At 46.8% G+C, this 16,614-nt stretch overlaps 1 protein-coding gene and 1 long non-coding RNA gene across 2 annotated transcripts in view; one reads left to right on the top strand and one right to left on the bottom strand.

The window, feature by feature from the left end:
* The window catches only part of Lrrc8b (leucine rich repeat containing 8 VRAC subunit B), an 81,094-nt gene that overhangs the window by 38,931 nt on the left and 25,549 nt on the right, over positions 1–16,614 (bottom strand).
* Positions 7,489–15,274, top strand: LOC121135084. The gene is made up of 3 exons (XR_005872275.1): positions 7,489–7,638; positions 14,075–14,273; positions 15,008–15,274. It is a non-coding gene; the product is annotated as an uncharacterized LOC121135084 (long non-coding RNA).

The following is a 16,614-nucleotide window of genomic DNA, read 5'->3' as shown; positions in this document are numbered from 1 at the left end:
ACTCAGCTGCCCTCAGTCTTTTACAGAGGTCTGCGTGCTGATTTTATTCAGTCACAGTTCTACCCCGCTGTCTGTTCTGACAGTTCTTATCGGGCCTCCGGTCTCCTTCTGTAAGTTCCCATGGCATCTGGGACGCTGATTACATAAACCAGCTCACAATCCCCTTAGGATGAATAAGGATCAGTGTCCGACTTCTCTAGCCCTGCGTTAGCACTGCTTGTTGGTATGGTTTCACCTCTCTGTCCAGCACTGTCTTCAGTAGGTAACCTTTGTTCACATGGAAGGAAGGGAGCTCACTTGCCTCTAACTGTCTTTAGCTCCACAACCCTTCTTCATGTATTGGGGAAGCATTTTCTCGGGTCCACACCCCACAGTAATTGCCCCCAAAAGAAGCAAAGTGGGTGCTGCAATAACGTATTGTTTTTTAACTGTGTGTATGTGTGTGAGAGAGACAGAGAGACAGAGACAGAGAGAGAGAGAGAGAGAGAGAGAGAGAGAGAGAGAGAGAGAGAGAGAGAGAGAGAGAGAGACTTTCCAAATAAAATCTTATGGTTCTTCCTGGCCCATGGCTCAGTATTTCCTCTATTAAAGCAGGCAGGAACTTCTTTGTCCATCCTGCCTGCCTCCTAAGTAATTAAGACGGATAGCCAGAGCAAGGAAGCATCCTGCTTACACAGTCCCATAAGGAGAAAACACTCACAGCTACTCTAACAAAGACAAAGGCAAACACAAAACAAACAAACAAAACCCCGCCTTTAGCTGTCATTTAAATGACAATGTACGCATGCCCTTTGTTTCCTGAAATACCTATTAAGATAACTTCATACCATGCTTTTAACCACAGACTTCCTTCCTGAGGGCTTGACAAGAGAGTACTGCATTGCAGCCGGGCATTGGTGGCACACACCTTTAATCCCAGCACTCAGGAGGCAGAGACAGGAGGATCTCTGTGAGTTCAAGGCCAGCCTGGTCTACAGAGTAAATTCCAAGACAGCTAGAGCAACACAGAGAAACCCTGTCTTGAAAACCAAAACAAAATAAGAAAAGAAAGACCAGAAGTGAAAACTGTAACGGTTAAAGATGTAACTGGTCCAAGCCATTTAATGCCCATCTTAACAGCCAAATTTGTTGATGGCTGGACAGCCAGATGTGGCCAGTGTCATCCAGGCAAAGAGATGTATCCAAAGTCCATCATCAAGGACAAAAGCCCAGCAACACTCTCATCCAGGTGTGGGTAGAAGGCTCAGCAGGTAGAATGCATGGATGAGTCCCTAGTTCTAATCCCTGTCACACACCTATAATCCATCGCCGAGCGTCAGAGACAAGAGGCTGCCTGGGACTTGCTGGCCAGCCAGGCTAGCTGACCGCTAAGTCCCATGTTCAATTAAAACCTCTTATCCCAGGTTCAATTAGAACCTCTTATCACAAAAAAGTGAGAGACACCTGACATTGGCCTCTGACCTCCAACATGCACACATAAATGTACACATATGCCCCTCCACACACAAAAAGACTTCATTGGGATGGTGTGTTAGACATCACCCAATTTTACACTTGCAAACGGCTAAAGTAAGTTTTGCATTTTGCATGTATGTTTTTTCTTTACCAAATAAGAAAACTGTTCTCACTGCAGCAAACACAAAACGATAACACAAATAAAAAATAATCAGCCTCAGTGTTCCAGAAAACATAACATGTGAAGATACTATTTTAAGTGCACCAGACTTGCTGTACCCATGGTGTACATGTTTCTATAATAAACAGTGACTTTTCCAATCGTCAGTTCACTCACAGTCTTTAGGTAGGAGAATTTGGTTAAGCAAGATAATACGATTCCATAATTTATCCAAAAGACACTTAAACAAAAGTGTTTGGGTGTTTTGCCTGCATGTGTACCTGTGGAGGTCTAAAGAGGGTATCAGACCCCCTAGTACTGGAGTTACCGACAGCTGTGAGCCACAATGTGGGAGCTTGGAATTGAACCTGGGGTCTTTGAAATAAGAGCACCGGGTGCTCTTAACCGCTGAGCCATCATCTCTCCAGCCCTGCTTTGGGGTCCTGGACGGCCACGCCCACTTCAACGCCAGGCTTCTAAAGTAGCACACTGAGATTCAGCAACAAGGTAACCAGATGGCACATTTTAACTTCGCAGCTCACACTTTGCAAGCTGGGGGGAGGGGGCGATCTGCTTCCTAGGCAGATCACAGTGATCTCGGGTCATTCCAGAAGAGCCCAGACAGGTCCTCGGGACCACTCAGACCTCCTCACCAGTGAGGCTATGGCTGCCCCACACTTCATCACGGCCTGGACACGTACTGCGATACACCAGACAAAGGTGTGAGGGGTAGAACCACAGTGTACGAAACAAGCTTATCTCCAGAGTCTACAGCACAGGGCTCCCTTGTTTTTTCACACAAGGTCACTGCTATACAGCCTTTTCTGGGTAACACAAGAAGGTTGTACACCCCGGCCTGGTACACATTTTGGAGCCCCTGAAGGCCAAAGCAGACTGCTCCATTTTTATTTATAAATTTCCAAGGGGCCAAGTCTTGGCTCTGCTGGTCTTCCCTCTCATGCCTGCTTCCCCTACTGGAGGCTAGCTCCCCGTGGCCTGGACCACGCCCCAGGCCCGCCCCTCCCCTGCCATCTTCAAGGGCCCCACGCAGGTCCTCCATCTTCTGTCTCACTGGCCTCAGAGCTGATGCTGAAGGTAAGACACCTCTGAAATCACGCCAGCGGCAAACGCGAACGGATCCCGTGCAGCAAGCCAGCTCTGGCTGGTGACTGTAAGCCTTAGACAGCCCGGAACAGTGAATGAAAGCAACACAACTCAGGCCACGGCTTTATTTACACGGTTTGGTTCCAAGGAAACCAAACAACAAACGTGGCCACTGTCGCCCTGTAAACATTAAGGCCCTCCCACAAAGGAAGAGGGAAAAGTTCTGTGTGGTAAGACAGGAGCCTGGGTAGGAAGAGTTAAATCTACCCAGTAACGGCGGGTGGGTAATATCCACAGACGGGAAAGCGGGTGGACAGCAGACCACAAGAACCAACGCCCACGGCGCCCGGCTGGTAGTCCAGCTTGCTACCTCCTGAACCCAGACGAGACCTTTCACAACACTGCCGGGAGCCGGCACGATGATCTCATCAGCTCGTCTTCTCCCCAGAAGAAAGTGTTGGAAGGGAAGTGTTGGGCTAGAAGCCGCAAGAGACACTCGGGTCCCTTTCGAAGGAGCACGCTGCTACGCCGGTCACGCGTGGTTCAGATTCAGTGTCCACTCTCCTCTTGAATCAGTGTCCTGTGCCTTCCCAGTTTGGTGAATGGGACATCTAGTGGCCAAAACCCTTTGCCACTGATTCCTCTGTTGGCACGGTGAAAGCGTTTGGCGTCCATGTAGGGTAGACCGGACCCCCTTTACAGTTTTCCCGGTTACCACCTCCTTCCAGTTAGGGCTCTGCCTCCCTACGGGCTTCTGACGGTATCCCTGCTACCCACGTGCACGGCTGCCTTGTCTGAGCCCTCCTCCAGGTCAGTAATTCTGTAACGGGATTCCCAGAACTCAGGATCATTCAGTTATGAGTATCACTGTACGCCTGTGTGTGTGTGTGTGTGTGTGTGTGTGCGCGCGCATGTGTGTATGTGTGCATATTTGTATTGTGTGTGTATTGTGCATGAGTGTGGGGGCATGTGTGTGTATTGTGCGTGTGCGTGCATGTGTGTGTGTGTGTGTGTGTGTGTGAGAGAGAGAGAGAGAGAGAGAGAGAAACTGGGTCCAAGAACAAATGCATACTGCCCACTGTGTCGCACCTCACAGCACAGTGCGCACAGGAACCCTCCCAGGAGGGCCAATACTTACTCAAAATGGCTGCCCCTTGAAGCTGTGCCAACACGTTCTCTCAGAAGGTCAAACTCACCTTCAGCCATCAAACAAGGCTGTCAATTAAGTCCCCATGCTCCGAGTTAATGACTCACAAAGGCATTCCCCAGGACTCCTTCCTCTTGACACCCTGGCCAGTTCTGATCCCCACAGGCTCCCGTAGCTCTCTGCTCATCCTTTCACAGTCCCTATTATCCTATAAGTAGTCACTCCATTAAAGGGTTTTTCCTCCCACCAGCAATAAGCTCTGAGGTCTGGCCAGTATATATTATGCTGATTAATGTATCCCAGGCTTACCATGCAGGAGCAGCCGTGGCATATTAATGCACAGATAGAAGGGTTAAAATTAGACGTCCTGACCCGAACAGAAACCACAACTTATCTTTCCACCGTATCACCTTCGATTCACCAAACTACAGACGATGCACAAAGGTCCTTGCCTGCAAAGACTAAAGAATCGCTGAACCTCCCATCAACAGGGAAGGGGCGGGGCGGGCAGGTGGCTCAGCACCATCAGAAACACTCAGGGGCCTGTGGGAGCACATGGAAGCTTCTCATAAATCAACACAGGGCACGGGGAAATCAGAAGATCCAGCCGGTGACAGGCCGCCTTCTGCACAGTCTGCTTTCCACTCCGGAGCTCCGCAGGGCCCCAAAGCTTCACCGGGAAGAGCCAATGTTCTCTTTGAGGATTTTAGCTTTGACAGTTTTCCATGAGTCGAAGTCACACGCCGCCTTTGGGAGTTTAACACATGACTTTTAAATGAGGGTGGCGGAGCGGCACCTTCAAGAGACTCCCAGGGTCTGCAGGATTCCTCCTCTGCGTACAGCAGATGAATCTGAGAGAGCAATTTCTCAGCAGCCAAAGTCCAAAGGCGGAAAGATTGTATTGAGAACATGAATGTTTTCTTCCCTGCACCCCCTGCGTAAGACATACTTTCGTACTTATATTCCAAGCACCGTTTTGTTTGTTTTGTTTTGTGGAGCCTTAGCGGCTCAGGAAACGCCACCACAGAGCCACTGCTGGCTGACAGGCAGGCATGCAGAAATGAGAGTCACATCTGCCACCAACTTGTGTCATGCCCCAAGAGAAACGGAAAGAATGCCCCACCGCGCATGGACTCTGACACCGTGAGTCCTGTCCCAGGTGAGGAAGGGGACGCAATGGCCTAAGCCCAAACCTGGCCCTCAGAAGGGTTTGTGCTTTGGTGAAAAAAGAGAGAGTGAAGAAATGGCCCGCAGATGTCTTAAGTCCCCCAAGTAAGGGAGTAATGACCACTGCAAGGTATGCAAGGTTGCACAGCTGGGAATGAAGGGACGAGGGACAGAGAAGCAGGGGACTCGTAAGTAGGACACACCCCGAGGGACTGGGGACACACCGCGAGGGACTGGGGACATCGCGAGGGACTGACCTAAACAAAATCTGAACAGAAAGTCAGGGTGAGCTCAGGGGTTAACAGATAGGGTGCACTGGAATTCTTCAGACAGGCGTGACAAACATAACGGAAAGGAGATTAGGGTCACCAGGCATTGGTGGCGCACGCCTTTAATCCCAGCACTCGGGAGGCAGAGGCAGGTGGATCTCTGTGAGTTCGAGCCCGGGCTGGACTGACAGCCTCCAAAACAATACAGAGAAACCCTGTCTCGTAAAAACCAAAAAAAAAAAAAAAAAAAAAAAAGAGAGAGAGAGATTAGGGTCAAATATTAAATAAAGTCTCAAACATCAAGATAATAAATTTTCAGAATGAAATCCAAGTCCCAAGCCTAACAGATACCTGAGGAATTATTGTTTGGGAAAGCAAAAATAACTTTGGGAATTAGCAAAGATTTTCATAATACAAAAAGAATTTGGACTGGCTCCTGCGTGCAGTAAAATGTTATTGAGTAATGGAATAGTGGGAAACTATCTCCCAGAACATATAACATTTCAGGGATATTAATTTGAAAACATTCATTGGTAAAAGCTTGACACTGAGCAGGAAGTCTAACTTTATATTAGTATGTCTGATAACCTCAAGAAGTAAAACATAAGTGGACTTCACAATTAAAATTTCAAGCAGAAAAATCACAGTGCTATGAAAAAAAATCACATTTCCAGATTAGCCTGGCCTGTGATGCAACTAGACAAAACGATTTTGAGGAAGCAGAGTTTTTCTGAAAGTCTTAACTGGCTTTCTTTTCAAAGAAAAATGAATTCGGTAAGTGGTATTTTAGACTAGAAGGTACCTGAATACCTCAGTAAATTAAGTATTTTACCATATACATATTACTTTAGAAGAGCCAAATATTTCATGCAATGCTTTAACATGCACGAACAGTCATTTAAAACACACACACACACACACACACACACAAGGGCACCAGATCATATCAACTGTACAGTAAGTTATCACCTTAATACACAGGGATGTGTTATTCATTGGAAAAATTAGGCATTATGTCGCTCACCCTACAATCAAATCTGTTGAAAATCAAATCACAATTACTCTAACGATGGACCAACATTTCATTTGTTTCACAACTGGTGCCTAATCACACAGTTCTGTAGAAGTGATGACGCAACCTAATTAATTTCATTGCTAAGGAAGTTTTTTTTTTTCCTTGTAGTTTAAGCAGCTGTGGTTGGGGCCCGGCTTTGTCAGTAAAGAACCCACAAGACAAGGCAGGCATGAAGATAGGAGCTTGGCCCCTCATGATCCACATTAAAAAAGAAAAAGCCAGAAATAGCGAGTGGCCCCAAATCCCGGTGCTGAGAAGGTAGACACAGGAGGTCCTTGGGGTTTTCTGGGCAGTGTAGCCAACTAGTGAGTTCCTGGTTCAGTAAAGGAGCCTATCTCAAAAAAATAAGGTGGGAAGAAACTGAAGAAAACACCCGACACTGACCTCTGTGGAAGTACGTATGTATGTACGTACACACACACACACACACACACACACACACACACACACACACGCTCGCACACGGAGTTTAAGCAGTTTAAGAATTGGGCAATTTCTGATACAATATCAGTCTAGTAAATGGAACTTTAATTTCAGTTCAGAAAAAGGAAGGATGAAAGGAAGGAAGGAAGGAAGGAGGGAGGGAGGGAAGGAGGGAGGAAGGGAGGGAAGGAAGGAGGAAGGGAGGGAAGGAGGGAGGGAAGGAAGGAAGTTCTGGGAAGGTGTTTTGCTTCTTACATTATTTGTCTTTAACTTTTTCTTCACCTATTACTTCCAAAACTCATTTTTGTACAGTGTGGCCACTATAATGCATAATAAAATTTCTGCCAAAAGGGGGAGGGAACAAAAAAGAATCGGGCAATTTCCTTCTATAAAAATCACCAAATAGGGAGGAAGGACCATCAAGAGGAGGTTTCACAGAAGAACACAGCACCACGGGAGGGGAATGAACCAGAACAAACTAATGGCATACGTGTACAACAATGCTATAATAAACCCTTTCCTTGACAGGCAAAATGTGAAAGCCACTTTAAATAAAAGAATGACAGCGTGAACTAAATCTAAATCGAACTGAATCGGCTCCTCCACTCGGCAGCGAGGCTTTCCCTCCTAACCCTGTTATTCAAATTATTTCCCAGGAACAGGCTGAGTGGGCTGGGCAAATCAGGAAGTGAAACCAAGCATGCTCACACTGTGAGAGCTGAGGGCAATGAAAGACACTTTGGAACTAGTTGGAGTGCTATTAAAATCTCACTCATAAGCCCCAATCCCTTGGCAACGCCAATGTAATCAGAGCAACACTTAAGAGAGATTCCAAGAGGTAAGTCTTTAATTTGTTGTCCGGTAACTGATCTAATCTTTTATGCGAATGTATTTTCCTGTAGTGGGACTGGCCGATATCATACACAAGTGACTCTCACCCATCCCCGCTGAACTGAGAGCAGGGTGAAGCTACGCGTTCTGTGCTAGTAAATGAACTCCTAAAAACAATGACAATTTGTAAAGAATGGCTTCTGCTTTTCTCAGGTAACAGCTTCTATTTCTCTGAGTGGTTCTGCTGGGATCCTATTGGATCTTTTGTTCGACTGTAAACTATAAACGTCTATGCGATCACTCAGGCCCGGTAAGAATTAAAGTGAGATGATCCCGTTGTGCAAGGTATCATTAGACAAAACTCGAAACTTTAGGTTCTCCTTCTGACATGGATTCTAAAGAGCACAGTCATTTCTTGGGATCTACAATCACGCTACTTATTCTAGGAGACAGGGCGTGGAAGAGGGCCTAGAAAAACCAAAGGAATTCTCACTCACTGGCTTTAAACAGGGTTGAGTAAGTTTAAATACATGAAGGGCAACATTTCATGGACAATTCCTTAGCAACCTAAGTAAGTTGGATCCTTAATGACCCGCAACCTTAGCCCCTGTCAGTCACTACAAAGAGACAAAGGAAACATGAACACCCCCCCACACACACACACACACACAAAGCAAGTCCACCGCTGTCACAAGTATGAATAAAATCTAAAATCAGCAGTGGCTAACGAACAAGTCTAAGTGTGCCTGCACGTGAGCATACACACGTGAACTATGCAAACCACATGGATGGTGTGTGTGTTCAGTAAACACCTGACAGCCTGTCCTGCCAGGCAGGGCCACTCCTAAGACGCTGAGCCCGTTGTACTGCCGTTGTGTCCAAAGAGATTGGAGAGCCTGAGTCAGGCTTCAGTTGAAATGTTCTCTCTGTAGACATGGAAGACCGGGGGCTGGAGCAGGCCAGTGGCATGCGAGATGGCTCAGTGCATAAAGGAGCTTGCTGCCAAGCCTGACGACCTGAGTTCAAGCCCTGGGTCCCACATGGTAGAAGGAGAGACCCAACTCCTGAAAGCTGTCCGCCTCCATATATGTACCATAGCATGTGCCTATAAACACACACACATACACAGTTGGAAGTTTTACTCTGCCTCGACTAGTCCCACGGGACGGGTTTCTCTCCCACCCACCAGTCTCCGTAGCTGCTTATTAAATAATCATCCTGAGGCTTAATATTAACTCTAATGGTTCGGCCAATGGCTCAGGCATATTACTGACTAGCTCTCACAATTAAATTAACCCATATTTACTACTCTGGGCATCACCGTGTGGCCATGGCTTACCGGTAATGTTCTAGTATTTTACTTCTACAGCAGCTACATGGCATCTCCCCAGCTCGGCCTTCTTTCTCTCCATAGCTCTGTTTGGATTTCCCGCCTAGCTATATTCTACCTGGCCATTGGTCAAAACTGCTTTATTCATCAAGCAATAAAAGCAACAATATTCACAGCACACGGAAGGACACCCCATATCTCTCTCTCCTCTCTCTCTCTCTCTCTCTCTCTCTCTCTCTCTCTCTCTCTCTCTCTCTCTCTCTCTCTCATACACACACACACACGCAATTTTTTAAAGAGAAGCAGACCAGCCCCTTGGATGACCTTTCCTCTAGACGCCCTCTCCTGTCTCTGTTTCTCCCCCATCAAATATTATACTTTCATTTCAGAGCCTCGAATTTTAAGAGCTGTTTCGTTTCAATTCACTTGACGGGAGAATTTGTTGGGCATCTGCTGACTTATGGGGCTGAAGGGGACAAGGAAAGTAAACTGACCTTGTGTCTCCCCTTACAACAGCCGAGACAGTCAGGGAAGATGGGAAGCACAGTGAGAGAGGAAACGGAAACAGGCATGGCATAGATGACTAACTCTGAACACAGAACACTCCTAAGGACACAGGGTACTCTTGTCTTGAGTGGCTATGGAACCCGTGCCCTTGGCTTTAAGAATGTCAGCTCAGAGAGAACCTGCAGTTGCAGCTGGAGGTTGGTGGTACAGTGCTTGCCTGGCATGCAGAAGGTCCTGGGTTTGATCCCCAACCATGAATGAAGAAGATGGCTAAGACAGACATGTGGCTAGGGAAGGATGTGAGCCCACCCTGACACCAAGTTCTGAACACAGATTTGTCCCGGGTTTTGTTCCGCTCCACTATGGGGTTTTGTGTGGTTCAGCCTGGCCTGGCGCTCACCGGGTAGCCCATCTGACCCTGAATTTCTGACCCTTCCTGCCTCCATCTCCCAAGAGCTGGGATTACAGATTTTAGCCACCACGCCAAATTCAAAGCACAGTGTTTTCTCAACCATAAGTGAGAGCTTATGCTTACGTGAGTTGCAAAAGGAGAAGTTTGCACAGCTTGTGGACTCTCAAGATACAGAGGATTAACAGGCAGATAGAAAAGCCAAACAGAGCCCAGGGCAGGGCAGGGGTGTGTGTCTGCATGTATATGTGTTTGCTCGTTTCTCCTAATGGCTCTGGGATGTTGGGGATAAACGTTGCCGCCTCCATGAAGCAATCCGTTTGCCAGGTTGCTCTTCAAAGAATCCCATTTAGAGACAGGCAACTTAACTTTTATTTATGACAGCTTAGTAGAGTAAGACATGAAGGTGGCTGGTTGCTTATATAGTGGTATACATACATAATTCCAGCAGGTGGGAAAGAGCCGAAATCATGGGCTCCGGTCTAGCCTGAGCTACATAGTAAGACCCTGTCTGAATGAACAACCTCCACAACTCCATATTTTATAGGATACACACACACACACAATGTGTGCATGCATGCACAAGAGAGAGAGAGGGAGAGAGAGAGATTGCGCTACAAAGCACCTCCCAGGAAAAAGCATCTTCTTGGCCACCAGGCTGGAGGCAAACAGGAGGACTGGAAGTAATCAAGACTCATTTCTGAGTAACCCCGCCCCCAGTGTCCCCGCTGCACGTGCTTCACTGCCTTCCTGATTATGAACTGCCATCAAAACCCGCAGGGGCACACTTTTCATTTTACCTGAGTATAAAAAAAAAAACAACTGGCTTCTCTCAAACCACATTGACTAACTTGTGTCCTAAACCACTGGCCATAGAAATAGTGGATGTATTTAGTTCACCGACATCGAGAGTAATCGACGTTCTTTGGTAGCTCTGAGGTGGGGACCGTATCCTTGGACGATGGAGCTTTGAAGGGCTTGCTTTCTTTGTTCGTTGCACAGAACTCATCTGTTATCTGTACACCTGACGCTTATTCTGTCGTTGTCTGTCTGTCTCCATCTGCTAGACGGTGTGCCCCAGGTGTGAGCATGCCCACAGAGAGGATTTTCTCAGTGGAAATCACTGAGTTGCCCACCACCAAGTCCAAGACAATAAGTATTTGGTGGGGTAAATCACAGCCCTGTGCCCATTCCACTTTAAGAACTGGTCATGTGTTTTCTTTAGCAAACATGTCACAATCTCCATGATCCAACTTAATTTTGAACTATGGCTTCTATCTTCTATCTATCTGTCTGCCTGCCTGCCTGCCTGCCTGCCTGCCTGTCTGTCTGTCTATCTACCCACCCTAAAGAAACTCCTTTGGGAGCTCACCAAGGTTCCCAGGGTCTCCAGACTTCCCTAGGCCACCTGTCTGAGGAAGGAGTTGTGGAGGCTCCTCACCTGCTGCCCTAAACTGGTTTCTGGTTTCCCCCTCTCACTTCCTGTTGGTGGCATGTGCCCTAGGTCACATTTCCTTTTGGTATTTTGACCTCAGGTACCTGAGTTTAACATCTGCTGTTTTCATTGATGATTAAACCTGTCTTTTTCCACAGGGCAGCCAGCTGTGTAACTTAACATTAAAAAGTGGATATTTTAGCTGGCTTTTCCTGTCAAGACCATTGTTTCTCTTGGTCCCCATCACCAAGCCCAGCAGCCTGTGTTCTGGTTGATGGTCAACCACAATGGCCAACGCTGTGTAATCTTTTTCTGGTCTGCTAGATCAAGTTCGTATGAATTGCTATACAAAATCAAATCCAGGAAGAAACTGTTATAACTCCAAACTCATATTGTGAGTGACATGAGAACTCCAATCTTACCAAGAGGTGCATTTTATTTAAGTAACTGACGTAACAACTTTCCGTTTGATACCACAACGCATGCTAGGAAAAAAAAAAACATAACAACAAAAACATTGTGATGCTTGCTTTATGAAACGTAGACAGCACAAAGAACGCAGGCTGCAACTTTTTAAGCCCTGAAATCACGATTCTTTTCCTTCACGGGACAGCAATTCCAAACGCATCCAGCATGTGAGTAAGGAAGGGGTACTAAGGGAGGTGCCCAAGACTAAGCAGTTGACGACTCTCCCCTCATGAGTGATGACTCAAATCAGCGCGGCTGAAAATAACTCTGAAGAGCACACAGATGGCACAGAGCAATAACGTGATGTGTGCTTCCCCTCTGTACGAATGGCTTTGCGAACAGGACTGCGATCCAGCGAGCGATCCAGCGAGTGCATCCCTCCTCTGCAACCAGAGACCTTTAACGTCCTGGGGACGCATCTACTGGGTTCCTTTGCTTTCACCGATACCATAAGCTGCACCGTGACTTCTTGATTTTAATTGATGAGAATCAGATCTTTAAAGTCAACGATCTGTACAAACCACTTGCTCCAAAATTGGAGCACATTTACCAAAGGAGCTTCCCTAGCCGGATTGAAGGGCCAGACAAGGGCAGGGCCAGAATCCTGTGCCTGACCACTGAGCAGGGGCGGCTTGCTTCCTTCCAGTATAGCACACCTTAATTAATGTCTTAACTTTTTATTACAGGAAACTCTGACCACACACACAAAAGAAGAGTGAGCCCACAGCAGAGCCCATGCACCCATCGGTGACGTAATAACACAACACCCACCCTCTTGGGGTCATCTGAAAGACATTCTAGACGGTTTCTATCTTATTGCAATGTACCTTACGTAGACCCTGACAAATACAACCAAAGCATCATAAGCACACCGGTGGTTTGCTATAGATACTTAACTAACCTTCTGAAGCAAACAGAAGCCCCGGCTTTGGAATCTCTTACATGGTGTGAAATATTCACACTAAGGCTAATTTCAAACCACTAGTGAAAACACAGTTGAGATGTACATACAAATGTGTCAACCTTATGCAGTACTTCAACTCTAGAGATACTGGGCATAAGGCCGTGATGTGTGTGTGTGGTGTGTGTGTGTATGTGTGTGTGTGTGTATGCGTGTGTGCGTGTGTGCGTGTGTGGTGTGTGTGTGCGTGTGTGGTGTGTATGTGTGCGTGTGTGCGTGTGTGGTGTGTGTGGTGTGTGTGTGCGTGTGTGCGTGTGTGCGTGTGCATGTGTGTGTGGTGTGTGTGTGTGGTGTGTGTGTGGTGTGTGTGTGTGGTGTGTGTGTGTGGTGTGTGTGTGTGTGGTGTGTGTGTGGTGTGTGTGTGTGTGTGGTGTGTGTGTGTGTGGTGTGTGTGTGTGTATGTGTGGTATGTTCATGTGTACCTGTCCCTGTGTGCACATGCGTCTCATGGAAGCAAGAGGTCCATGTCAGATGTGTCCAATCACTTTCCACCTTAGACAAGCTCTCCCACTAAACCCGGAGAGTAAGGTCCTTGGATCCCATCTCCACCGTCCCTAGCTCTGAGATCACAGGCAGGCACATGGTGCTGGGATCTGCTTCAGGTTTTCGTGCTAAAACTTGATGGAGTTATCTCCTCTGGCCCAGGCACAAAGACTCTCGAGAACACAGGAAGTTGCAAATTACACTAAAACTGGGAAGGGATGAGTGTGTACTAGTTTTAACACTTCACATATTTTTATAACTTGGTTTTCCTAATTATTTTTATTTTATGTGCATGGGTATTCTGCCTCTGTGTGTGTGTGTGTGTGTGTGTGTGTGTGTGTGTGTGTGTGTGTGTGTGTACACCATGTGCCCAAGATCAGAAGGCAGCAGTGGATCCCTGGGAACTGGAGTTACAGATGGTTGTAAGCTTCCATGCGGGTGCTGGGAATCGAAACCAGGTCCCTTGGAAGATCAGCCAGCGTTCTTAACCACTGAGGCATCTCTCCAGTCCAATAACTTAGTTTTTTTAATGATTGTTTAACAAGTGGCTTGCAAAATTCGTAAAAACTTAGGGGATTATCTTTATAAGCTGGTGCATGTTAGCATTAACATACCTGACTCACACTGAAATAACTAGCAATTCTTGTCCAGATTCCTCCGACGTCTCCCCCCCCCCCCACGCTCTCCGGTGGAGGATTTAAGCAGGAAAGAGAAATCTGCTTTGCGAAGCTGTACCCAGGTGGAGGCGTCCGACCTGGCTGGGTGGCGCTTCCGGTTATAACAGCCTGCTCTTTCACTCTGCTGGGGGTGCAATGAGATGCTCTCATCCTTGTTCACCTCATGTCTCCAGGGAACCGCAGCCAGGCTTTGGCCTTTTGCTGTCCATTCTCAAGCCTCCAAGGAAAAGCCTTTGCAGAGGAGCAGGAGGAGAGGGAGTCGGAAGTGCAGAGGAGTAGGAGGAGGGAGTCGGAAGAGGGAAAACACATCCACTCTGAACACAGGACCTCGGGCCGCTATTGCACCCTAAGCCGAGGGGGATGGGCTGTGATGTAAGTTTGCAAGAATCTGTCATTGTGTTTGCCTCCCAGAGCCCGCCACGGGGCATTATGTGCAGTGGGGGGGGGGGCAAAGGCAGAAAGGACCTCCAGCCTGGATGAGATGTCACATGACCCCGCCGTCCAACCAACCCCAAACTTTTTATTGTGAAATTTATTTATTTTTTTTTAAGAACTGTGCTAGGAAGATTTATGCTTGATCTACTTGATCGCTGGGCGGTTCTCAAGCTGGGCATTCACAATGTCACTGACTTAACAGGCAGGAAACCTCCCTCACTATACATGCATTGCAAGACTTAACTATTATAGGGAAGAGATTAGTGGACAATTATTTTTTTTACAGTTTGCTGACACTAGGCATATTTTTACACAACATGTTGACTGAATTCCTTGTATGAAAACTGCCTTGGGAAAGCACACACCATTTGGGTAGGCAAACAGTATGGTGGGAAGGAAAGGGGGCTCCTGAGCTCAGGGGCCATGTGTCTGTCTCTCTCTTCTGGGCTTGTGCTGTGCAGGGTACACTCGGTGGGTCTGAGATTACCCATAAAAACAGGGCGGCAGCTGCCATTATCCTTCACGAAGCTGTCATGGCCCACTGTGATTGCGTCCCTGGGGGGGGGGGGTGGCTCGGAAACGGAGGCATACATACCATCCCTGCAAATGCAGGAATGACCGGCTGCATCACCACACAACAAAGAAATCTATTGCTTTGGCCCTGCATACAGGAGGAGAACAGATTAAAACCCTCAAAAGGAAAAAGAGGGAAAGGAACGGCACGGAGACTGGATGGTATCATAGCCAACAAAACAAACCAGGAGGAATGTCGGGGCAGCGCCCTGCCCTCCACCATGCTAGAACTGGGCGACCTGAAGGACGGACGGCAGGGGCATCGCCAAGGAGTTCTGAAACATTCCTGTTGCATCAAATAATGAAATTAAAAGGCAAGACTTAACACCTGATTTCTTCTTCCAATAAAGCTGCAGAATAATCTAGTGAAATGCTATTACTCTGCTTACACGCCCCCAGGACACTACCAAGGCTCTATCTTCTCAGCATCGGACTCTCCGTTGCTAAAGCCAAAGGATCATTAAGATCTCACGACAAACACCCATCACACCACACCAGATATCACGGACATCACAGACACCACTGACATCACACCAGACACCACAGACATCACAGACACCACTGACATCACACCAGACACCACAGACATCACAGACACCACTGACATCACACCAGACACCACGGACATCACAGACACCATCACATCACACCCCACCAGACACCACAGACATCACAGACACCACATCACACCAGATACCACGGACATCACAGACACCATCACACCACACCAGACACCATTGACATCACGAAGAGACTGAGGTCTCTTCACCCCCCAGGAGAAAGGAGGAAAGCTTGATTTATCCAGAAAATGTCACTTTACAAACCACACTACTGTTCTATGGGAGAGCAACAAAGAGGCTTAGCCTATGTAATACATATTCTGGGATATCATTAGCATTATTATAATTTTTATTATAAGAAAATGACAATTACAGGGCTTGGAGACAAGGTTTGTATTTTTTAAAAAAATCTTTGAATAATCTAGGGCAACCCTGAGCAGGGTTTTTATCAATTTGAGACCTTAATACGACTTTGCAGTCGTCGACGAAAACAACAGCTGTTGAGCCTGGTAAATCCAAATGAGATTATCAGGTCAAAATCACAGAAACACACTGAGAACATTTTCAGACCCCAGCACAGGGACCCATACAACACCAAAATAAAAACCTTATGAGGGAAGGAAACATTTTGTTTAAAAATATTTTTTAAAGACTTGACTATAATATGTCACAACCCTGATAATTTACTGGAGAGGAAAGACAAAAGATGTACCAAGGACTTAACTTCCTTTCCTCCACATTTCTAGTCAAACTCCACAGCACACCGTCCCTGCATACTGTACACACATTCTCCACAAGCACACAGATTTCAAACATCACATAGCCATCTTTCTTTGCACAGACTGTTAAGTAATGAGACTGGCCAATTCAAAAACTTTGCTACCTCTCAAGCACACTGGGAAAAGGCAAAGTTTAAGACATCTAAGAAATAATATGAAAATAAAAATGTTACCCTTCCAGTCGTATGTTTCTTTGAGCACCCTGAGTACTGACACCCATGGAGACAATTAGCCTCAGATACTTCTCAAGGTTATTTATAATCTCCACACCTCAGTGTATGCACTGAAAGTAAGTGAACATGTTTTACTTCCTCATCTGTGAGACAACTATGAAATTCACGGGCTAGTCTGCTCTGATCCTGGGGC

Source organism: Mesocricetus auratus, unplaced genomic scaffold (genome assembly GCF_017639785.1).
Source record: "Mesocricetus auratus isolate SY011 unplaced genomic scaffold, BCM_Maur_2.0 Super-Scaffold_100031, whole genome shotgun sequence".
Classification (NCBI taxonomy): Eukaryota; Metazoa; Chordata; class Mammalia; order Rodentia; family Cricetidae; genus Mesocricetus; species Mesocricetus auratus.
The sequence above is the reverse complement of the archived record's forward strand: the minus strand, read 5'-3'. Positions and strand labels throughout refer to the sequence as shown.